Raw genomic sequence first — 10,016 nt, 5'->3', positions numbered from 1 at the left:
GCAAACAACCACCACCCGACAATAAAATTCACGGCTGAGGTTTCTGAAACGGAAACGACATTCCTGGATACGAACATTTCTAAAGGCGAAAGATTCAAAAAAGACTCAGTTCTTGATGTGCGTACCCACTTCAAGCCTACTGAAACGTTCCAATATATACACTTTACTTCATCCCACCCACCGGGAGTTAAAAAAGGTTTCATCAAAGGAGAGGCTTTAAGAATGGCTGACTGTTAGGATCGAGAAATGCCGGTCAACGTCCTATTTGACAAATCGCTCATATTTTGCCCAAAGATACCCTTAGGTGACCTAATTCTAAAAAATCATATTTAAAGGTTCCACCGAATTTTTATTTTTCAGAAATTCGCGAAAATTTGAAAGCGCGGTCAAAGTGTGGTTTTTCGTGTAATAAAATGACTGAAATAAAGTGCGAGGACGAAGCGCTGCTTAAGTCTTAAAATAAACTCAATTGACTTCAAACTTAACACAAATGTGGAACAACCACTCTAATTTATTCCTCGCTTTAAACTAATCTCAGATATGTTGATATAGTGGTTTTCCGAACCATTTTAAAAACAGCTATGAAGTGTGTGAAAAATAACGGCAAAATATAGGTCATGTTTAACAGCATAAAAATGTATCTGATACCTCACTTTCCGATTATTTTACTTTACAGCCTTAAAATATCATTATTAAAGATATACCATGCCAAGTTGCATGCTCGAACTCGCAGTATTTCCCTTTGTGGAAAACGAAAATCTATGTCAATGTGTTGGGCGCAAATAACACAATAATCATGCACGAACCAGAGACAAATCAATTTCAATGGCGAAAGTAAAAGGCTATCATTAATTAGAATCCCGTCAATTCACTGCTATCAGTAGAAACATAATGTCCACTGCATAAAAACTGTTGTTAGACGTTTTCGAACCATTGCGCGTTAACTTTGTATAATTTTGTGTCCGCCGTCATGTCTAGTTTGTCATCGCGTGTATTTCCTTAATGTAAACAACACGTGAATGGTTGTCATAACAAACGCAAGAGATTTCCTGGAACCTTAATGTTTTCGATTCACCAAAACGCTTTAAGTTCGTTAAGACACAATAATGGGTCAACTTGGAATACTGTTTAGCATCAAGGACGTTAAAGGACTGTAAATTAATCGAGTTGAAATATCTTGAAGCAAATCCAACTCGCGCCCTTATTCTAATTTGGTAAACAGCCGATCTCCGTTCAAGTTCAAGAAGTCGAGAGGTTAATCCGGCAATGTATTACCGGTACAACAACAAAATCAAACCGAGATCATCAAAAGTGTAAGTTTAAAAGTGTAGTGGCAAGTTCCAAATAAATTTCGCCTATATAAATTGGAAACAAGATGTGAAACGGTCTGACCCGAAACAAATAAACAAAATATTAATATGACTTATTTAACCCGATAATGTTGCAGAAAACATACCTAAAAGCCGTCGATTCCCCTCAATACCAGTCCGCATTGCCTTAAAGAGCCCAAGCTTTCTGCTGTAAGAATCAGGGGCCTCATAAATCTGTATTTATTATATCGGCAACCATGCTGCGTGGCTGATATTCGAGACTCAGTAAAAGTTGTCACACAACCGTACGAGCAGCCCAGTCACGCTTTCACTGCTCTTGCGCAAATTTCCAACATTTCGCAATTTACATGAACCGACTACAAGTTTAAAGTAGTGACAGTAGATTGAAATGCGCTTTTTAAAGCTGTCCTATCGAGGAACAATTATTTCTTGTTTCTGAATTGCCCTTAGTTGTAGCTACAGTCGGGGAGGGGGAGAGAGGGTATTCCCGGAAATTTCGGATATCTGTATGCCGTGGAAGATTAAGTGGTCTCCAGCTCTTAACGCCAACATTGAAACACTAGATGATTCTCGAAGTATCACAGGGATCACTAAGCTAAATAATTTTGAGTGTAGCTCCGCTGAGTCAATTACCTGTTGGCGCGCATATTGCATTGACCGCGGACAGGTGGAAAAACAGTTAAACCGGAAAAGCCTATTGCACATTGTAATTTAGCGTTGTCCAACACGCAGTCGGTCTGGTTGTAATGTTAATCGTATTTGAGAGAATCTCAAGTTTTCTTTAGACACATACTGGGGTGACATACTACTAGCTGGGCGTGGCCGGGAGCCACGAGTCAAGTCAGTCAATTTGCCATGCTTAACCGAGAAGAGTGATAGTGAGGCATTAGCGGAAGGACTGCAGATTGTCCCTACGCTTCACCCTAATAGGCCTCTGTGTTATTCTAATGAACTGATGCTGAGCTCGCTCCAGGGGGCGGTGAGATAAGAGACCCTGGGAACAAGGTTGAGACGATTCGGCCTTTAGTTTTTCCTCTAAACTGTCTTCCTCCTCTACTCCCTCCCCTTCTCTACAAAAATTTAACGATCCTCCCCCCCTCCCCTGCCCTTCCGCAAGAGGTGTTTGCTAAATACCGAAGAAGCCAAACACCGACAGTTCCTAAGAATACTTCCGCCAAGTGCAGTTGTTAGTAAAATACTTCAGAAGCTCCGAGTATGGAGCTTTTCCGCGCACGAGTGGGAGAGGTATATCTAGTCCCATGTCTTCGCACCCGCACGGTAGCATAGACAGTTTCAGGTTCTTTAGGTCACCCTCCATCGCCAAGGCAAAGCATGGCAAATTGACTGACTTGACTCGTGGCTCCCGGCCACGCCCAGCTAGTAGTATGTCACCCCAGTATGTGTCTAAAGAAAACTTGGGATTCTCTCTCAAATACGATTAACATTACAACCAGACCGACTGCGTGTTGGACAACGCTAAATTACAATGTGCAATAGGCTTTTCCGGTTTAACTGTTTTTCCACCTGTCCGCGGTCAATGCAATATGCGCGCCAACAGGTAATTGACTCAGCGGAGCTACACTCAAAATTATTTAGCTTAGTGATCCCTGTGATACTTCGAGAATCATCTAGTGTTTCAGTGTTGGCGTTAAGAGCTGGAGACCACTTAATCTTCCACGGCATACAGATATCCGAAATTTCCGGGAATTCCCTCTGCCCCCCTCCCCGACTGTAGCTACAACTAAGGGCAATTCAGAAACAAGAAATAATTGTTCCTCGATAGGACAGCTTTAAAAAGCGCATTTCAATCTACTGTCACTACTTTAAACTTGTAGTCGGTTCATGTAAATTGCGAAATGTTGGAAATTTGCGCAAGAGCAGTGAAAGCGTGACTGGGCTGCTCGTACGGTTGTGTGACAACTTTTACTAAGTCTCGAATATCAGCCACGCAGCATGGTTGCCGATATAATAAATACAGATTCATGAGGCCCCTGATTCTTACAGCAGAAAGCTTGGGCTCTTTAAGGCAATGCGGACTGGTATTGAGGGGAATCGACGGCTTTTAGGTATGTTTTCTGTAACATTTTCGGGTTAAATTAGTTGTATTAATATTTTGTTTATTTGTTTCGGGTCAGACCGTTTCACATCTTGTTTCCAATTTATATAGGCGAAATTTATTTGGAACTTGCCACTACACTTTTAAACTTACACTTTTGATGATCTCGGTTTGATTTTGTTGTTGTACCGGTAATACATTACCGGATTAACCTCTCGACTTCTTGAACTTGAACGGGAGATCGTCTGTTTACCAAATTAGAATTAGGGCGCGATTTTGATTTGCTTCAAGATATTTCAACTCGATTAATTTACAGTCCTTTAACGTCCTTGATGCTAAACAGTATTCCAAGTTGACTCATTATCGTGTCTTAACGAACTTAAAGCGTTTTGGTGAATCGAAAACATTAAGGTTCCAGGAAATCTCTTGCGTTTGTTATGACAACCATTCACGTGTTGTTTACATTAAGGAAATACACGCGATGACAAACTAGACATGACGGCGGACACAAAATTATACAAAGTTAACGCGCAATGGTTCGAAAACGTCTAACGACAGTTTTTATGCAGTGGACATTATATTTCTACTGATAGCAGTGAATTGACGGGATTTTAATTAATGATAGCCTTTTACTTTCGCCATTGAAATTGATTTGTCTCTGGTTCGTGCATGATTATTGTGTTATTTGCGCCCAACACATTGACATAGATTTTCGTTTTCCACAAAGGGAAATACTGCGAGTTCGAGCATGCAACTTGGCATGGTATATCTTTAATAATGATATTTTAAGGCTGTAAAGTAAAATAATCGGAAAGTGAGGTACCAGATGCATTTTTATGCTGTTAAACATGGCCTATATTTTGCCGTTATTTTTCACACACTTCATAGCTGTTTTTAAAATGGTTCGGAAAACCACTATATCAACATATCTGAGATTAGTTTAAAGCGAGGAATAAATTAGAGTGGTTGTTCCACGTTTGTGTTAAGTTTGAAGTCAATTGAGTTTATTTTAAGGCTTAAGCAGCGCTTCGTCCTCGCACCTTATTTCGGTCATTTTATTACACGAAAAACCACACTTTGACCGCGCTTTCAAATTTTCGCGAATTTCTGAAAAATAAAAATTCGGTGGAGCCTTTAAATATGATTTTTAGAATTAGGTCACCTAAGGGTATCTTTGGGCAAAATATGAGCGATTTGTCAAATGGGACGTTGACCGGCGTTTCTCGATCCTAACAGTCAGCCATTCTTAAGACTTCTCAGAACGAACTCTTCTAAGAAAATATTTGAAGAGAAGATCAAAACCTTCAAGTCACACCTTATTGAGAGAGGTTACCCAGAGAATCTTATTCAAGCAACCCTCTCTGAAGTGAACTTTGAAGAGAGGAAACTAGCCCTCCAACCAAAACAGAGAGAAAACAAACGAATCTTGCCTTTTGTCACACAATATCAACCATCAGTGCCAAACCTAAAACAAATCCTAATGAAAAAATGGCAGTTAATAGAACAACAACCATTACTGAGCGAAATCTACAAGGATCCGCCCCTCGTTTCATACAAAAGAGGGCGTTCGCTCAAAGATATACTTGTGAGAGCCAAACTATAAAAGGCTAAAACACGCGCTTGAGAGTCGTGCAGGCCTGTCAACCCCATTTTACACGTTTGAGATAACAATTCAAGAGAGGCAGTGAACAGGATCGGAAAAATTTACTATAATCGATTCGATATATTTACACTGCAACGAATTTTACATTGATGAGATCCAAGCTCTTGCAGATTTATTTATACTTGCTTGAACAATTGTTTCCTCTTGGTTGTGACTATAGTGTTCGAACATCGGCCAAACAAACGGATTACATACATTCTACAAAAACAAATTAGCAAGAAAACATTGAAATATTAAAGGAACAAACTGAGACACAAAATTATACACTTATCGTAAACAAAAACAACAACAACAACAACAACAAACGTGTAGGAATCACACCAACTCCCGTGAAATACCGCGAATGTATGACCTGGTACGACACAATTCACCGAAAAAGCCCCAAATTTCAAGTGCGCTTTTGACCGTTTAAACCCTGTAAAAACGACGGGAGCCCCAGACTTTTCTTAAAATTGAGCTAAAGTTTCATGCAAAAATAATCACTATACTGGTCCCTGTCTCCCAGCAAACCACCAAAAGATTGTTTGCCAAACGCCGGTGTGCTCACCAAACATTTTCGACATAAACATGATACAAAAATATGCTTACCTGCAATTGAGACTTCGATAATCTCTGGCCTTGATATTACACTAGCAGCTCCTAGAAAAAGCTCGTTTGATTCTCTTGATGAGCACAGAAAAAGGTTGAGAAAACGACAACCTACATGTACTCCCAATACGAAAACAACAACCGTGTCCGCCATTGCTCCGGCAGAGACGACGATATTGTGACGTAACCGTGTGCAACACTCGGTATTAGGGAAAAAATTTCGATTGGTTCGCTAAAAAACCCCAGCATTGGAAAGGAGTTAATCGCTTCGAGGTGATATGCTTCTGATTTGAATCAATAATATTTGTAACAGTTTAAGCTTGACTATTGAAATAAGCTGTTTTACGTTTTACATAATGCTTTCCACCAGTAATATCAATGTCAACTTCAACATCTTTATCATTTTTTTTATTATTAGAAACTTCTTTAATAAAAGTTATTCTCAAAGATTCATAAAATTTAAAATTTTTATTATTTTCCAAGTAAGATTTATTGAAATAGCGTTCAATGACTGAGTTGCCAGTAATCGGATACCCGTGTTTGCGCAAAGAACTCTGGGATCGTCAGGGGGCAAACATTGCAAGTCGCTAGAAGGAAATGTATGGCGAAAAGTTGTTTCGACGCCCAAAAACATAGTTTGGGGAGAGATCAACGCTTTTTCGCCGTTGTTTTATCGCGAATGGATTTTGGCAATGTTGATACATGGAAAATTTAAGTTTTTGTTTGAATAACCGTGATAATAATAATAATAATAATAATAATAATATTAATATTAATAATTATTGATAATTATTGATAATTATTGATTCAAGATCTAGCAAAAGAAGTTCGAAAAATGTGGGGTGTGAGGACAAAGGTTTTTCCAGTGGTAGTGGGAGCATTGGGATCAATACCACTGAGATTGAAGGACAATCTGAGAGCCATTGAGGTGGGCATTCCTGTTGGACTGATCCAGAGATGTGCATTGTTGGGGTCGGCAAGAATTCTTAGAAAGGTGCTGGAGATGTAGAAAGAAGAGAAAAAGCAAACAAGGGGTGTTTCTTGGCTTCCCTAGGCAACTTGTTGTTGCCCGGAGCCAATGACGAAACCAGCTTCAATATCATCAATAGCCGTGCGAATCGTCTAAGACTTTCCTAAATAAAACTCTAGAATTAATGTTTCTTAAACTTAAAGCAGGAGCCACAATCGGGGACGGAGACCGTAAGTCTTGGGATCCGCGCGCACCCATGATATGGGACAAACTTTCTATTTTTAGAACAAATTGCGCCATCCTGACGTCATATATCCGCGCGGATCCACGCACACGTCGGGGGCTCTCGCGTGGATGTTGTCACGTTGCGTGATCAAATGTTGATAGTTGAGAGACCTTGAGAGATTCTCTTGCGTATTTTTCACAGCGATGGCAGGGAATAAGGCAGGGAATACGAACCAGGGCGCTTATATGTAGTTTCATGCTCTGAGCTAACGGAAAAGGCGGGTTTTTCAGGGTCGAAAACAAGACTTCAATCTCGCGCTGGGAATGAATAATAAGATCTGCTCGCGTTAGTTGTAAGCTTACGCGTATGTTTTTTGCGTTTGTTCTGACTTAAGAATCTAACAAGAAAACTCTCTACTCTGGTATCGAGTTAATTTGTGAGTTTCTCAGCCAATGGTTAATCATAACCAAAACCTGTTTTGATGGTTTCTTATTGTTTGTGCTTGTTTGGTGAGTTTGCTAAAGTTTTTGAAAAGAAAGTCTGACGCGTACAATTAGCTCATTTGCATAGTGCAGCTCGTGCACTTTCAAGTCCGAGTTGGTGTTTTCAATTGTCAACAAATCTTGACAAAGATTTCTTTCGTTATCTTTTGTGCTGAGATGCTGCAACAAATTTCACGAGCGCAAAAAAGGCTACTAACATCATGTGTGTTTCTTCAACATAAGCATAGTGAAGTTTTACATTGCGAAAATGAAAATAGACAAGGAGTTTTGATAACTCGATGAACAAAATCGAAATCGTTATTCGAAGTTGATTAAAGAAAGCGTCATCGTAACTTTGCTGATTATTTCTGCTTTATTCACATATTTTCAGCTTAGCTTTTAATATGTTCTCAAACATTTATCAATCTTAAACATATTTAAAAACTATAGAGTTATTGTTTGAGTTGGATGTACGTTTTCACATAAAAGTGCAGCGGAAGTACAATTTGTCATGTTTACTGACTGTACAAAACACGCATCGGCGGGCGCTCTCATTCATCGACAACAGAGAATTTATTGGATTTTTACACTAATAAAACTGAGCAGTATCTACGATCGTAAAGTCATTGGGCCTTGATAAAACATCAAGCGTTACAATTCAGGCGAAACTCAAACTGACCAAACTAGCAATTATTTTGTTTTACTTTTCAGTCGCGATAGACTGGCAAATTCCTCGCAAGCGTGTGGCAAGAGGAGCTAGGAAACTATGAAGTCCGGAAGCTCTGCTATATCTATATATATCCAGCTAGTTTTTTGCTGTGTAATGGAAAAGCTGTTAATCTTCAACATATGTGAAATTTAAAGTGGAGTAATGTACAGCTCATGTAAAAGAAGCATTCGTCGGAACACAACTTGGTCAGCGATATATATAAGCTTACAGCGGAACGTACCTAAATTCGACACTGTCTTACTTCACTCAGACTGGAGCAGCTTACGACGAAAATACTTAAGCAAAATTCCAACAGACGTAAACGCGTTGAGTTGTGGGCCAAAAACATGAAACATTTCGGGAATTTCGGACGCCCTTTCCCCCGTGCGACATCCGCAAAAATCGTCGCAGCATGTACGCGCGTGTGCCGCAGGCGATGGCGCAATTTGTTCTAAAAATAGAATTATTGTCCCATATCATTAGGGACTTTCATACCGGGAAGCCTGAGTACTAATTTCGCGGTTTGCAGGGACAAAATTTTCGCGGGAAAAATTGTAAATATGGCGGTCCTTCATGAATTGTCATAGTTTTAAAAACTTTTCATCAGAAATTCGTCTTTGGAGATGGAAAACCCTATGTAAAAGTTAAGAAAATACACATACCCGCTTTCAAGTTGTTGGCCATGCAGAAAGAAATTCAAGAAATATGGAGAAAAGTGCAGAGTTTGACAAGGAAAATTGCGTGAAGTGGTTGGCAGATATCGGAGCCTCTACATCTGGTTCAAAACAAGAACTAACAATAAGGATAAATCGATTATCAAGATATCCAGGACTAGTCCGGAAACTCAAAGCAAAGTCAGAAAAAGCTTACGTATTTCCCTGTAGTCTTGATTCCGCGGATATTCCACCTGCCACAGCCAAGTGGAGGGCAGCCAACGACGATTTGCCCAAGATCAACAATAAAATGTTTATAATTACTCAGTATGTTTCCATGAAACGGGAAGGTAGTGCTGGTCAGCACTACCTCATGTGTACATCATGTGTACACAGTACTGGTTGAATCCACTGAACAGCCCCTGACTTTTCAATGATACAGTTATCTGATATAGAACCTGGGTAGATATCACTGAAAAAAAGACCCATCCCATGTGATGCAATTCCAATGAGGGCTTTGCCCGTTATGGTGTTCTTGTAGTTAGAAAACATGAGAGAATTTAAATCAAGATTTTATACATGCTGAAATTTGAATTCAGTACAATCGAGTATCATGTCTGTGAGTCTATGGCCAGTCGTAACGAAAATGTCTGGCATCCTCTTTAGTAAAAACCCAGCTTCAGGCTTAAGGTTAATACAAGTGAAGATTGTCTCAAGGAAAACTATTCAACTAACAAGTATGCACTGAATTGTGCTCTCTCCTACTTTAAGCGTAAATGCCATCATACCCTGATGGAGAGAATGTCTACAGATTGTAAGCACTACAAAGAGTTCTGTTGGTTTATCTAGAGCTCTCTTCCCAGTACCTTTACAATCAGTATAGATGATGACATCACTGTAGGGCTGCACACAATTCCAGAGAATGAATGAATGAATACCTTTATTTAAGTGTCAAGGTAAAATAGCAGTAAATAACTACTAAATGAGGACACTATAAATACATTAAAATTAATAAAACTATTTAAAATTGATAAAATGAGTATGAACTTAATGAAATTATTCATCTGTGCATGATTGTTGAGTGTGGCTCAGAACTATTTACAAATACATATAGACTTTATGAAATACTGAAGTGTCTATTAAGCACGACATAAAATACAATCAGAACAATGAGCATCAGCCAGTAAAGAATTTAAATCAAGCTTTCTAATACGCTCCCTAAATACAGATAATGCAGGAAGGTCTTATTTTTTTGGGTATTAGACTCCATAACTTTGGGCCAATGTATCTGATGGAATGCTTGCCATATGTAGTCGTGTTAAATCTTAGCATGGCGAA

This window comes from Orbicella franksi, chromosome 1, assembly GCF_964199315.1.
Source record: "Orbicella franksi chromosome 1, jaOrbFran1.1, whole genome shotgun sequence".
NCBI lineage: Eukaryota > Metazoa > Cnidaria > Anthozoa > Scleractinia > Merulinidae > Orbicella > Orbicella franksi.
Note: the sequence above shows the minus strand (reverse complement) of the source record.